This window comes from Mus caroli, chromosome 10, assembly GCF_900094665.2.
Source record: "Mus caroli chromosome 10, CAROLI_EIJ_v1.1, whole genome shotgun sequence".
NCBI classification, from domain to species: Eukaryota; Metazoa; Chordata; class Mammalia; order Rodentia; family Muridae; genus Mus; species Mus caroli.
The window spans coordinates 114,786,547-114,787,624 of record NC_034579.1 but is presented as its reverse complement, the minus strand read 5'-3'; positions in this window follow the sequence as shown (position 1 = coordinate 114,787,624).

Genomic DNA, 1,078 nt, shown 5'->3' with positions numbered 1-1,078 from the left:
GGAATGGATCAATTTGCATTCTTCTACATGATAACTGCCAGTTGTGCCAGCACCATTTGTTGAAAATGCTGTCTTTTTTCCACTGGATGGTTTTAAGATGCTATGATAAGCAAAATAAACCCACTCAGATGGCAAGCACCACACAATTCCATTTACATGAGGAATTGAAAATACTCCAACTCACAAAATTGAAGGGTAGAATGGTAGTGACCAGTGACTCAGAGGGGAGGGAGGCTAATCTTAGAAAACAGCTAATTTTTTTCATCTTTAAAGAACACTCATTAAATGATCAGACCATTTACTATTAATTTGATGTTCCATTTTCTTGACATAAATTTCAACATACTTTAGCATATTTCTTGCCTCTCTCTGCTCTTTATATATGATTTGTTTTCTTCTCAGCACTATGGTAGATTCTTATAAATGTATGTATTTTTAATATTTGGTAGTGCAAGTTACCATACAAAATTCTTTCTCAGAATATTCTGGAACATTCTTGTCCATTCATTCTGCCAGTCAGTTTTAGAAATGGTTACATGACTTCAAAAGAAAAGTTAGCCTAGATTAGTATTAGAATTATATTAAGCATATAAAATATTTTGCCAAAAATATTGCATCCTAAATAGTTGGTCTCCTGGGCATCCTTACTGGTATTAAATTCTAAGTCATTTTATTCAAATTCAAGACTATTTTTATCAATCTACAAATTTAAACTAAAATTCCCCAGAGGATATTTCACAGTCCTGTCCTCAGCCTGAATGTACTTGTCCATTGTCATGTACTTCCCATTACAGCAAAGCATAGCTAGAGATAATCATAATAATTATGTAGTCCTATATTGCATTATTTAGGTTGGTTTAGCGTGCTCTCCTAAGTATCAAAATGCAGAAACTTGATATGTAAAGAAAAAATAAGCTAAAGTTCAATCTAAAGTCATTGACACTTTTTCCCCCTTTGATTTTTTTGTTTTTGGTTTGGTTGGGTTTTTTTGTTTTGTTTTGTTTTTCGAGACAGGGTTTCTCTGTGTAGCCCTGGCTGTCCTGGAACTCACTCTGTAGACCAGGCTGGCCTTGAACTC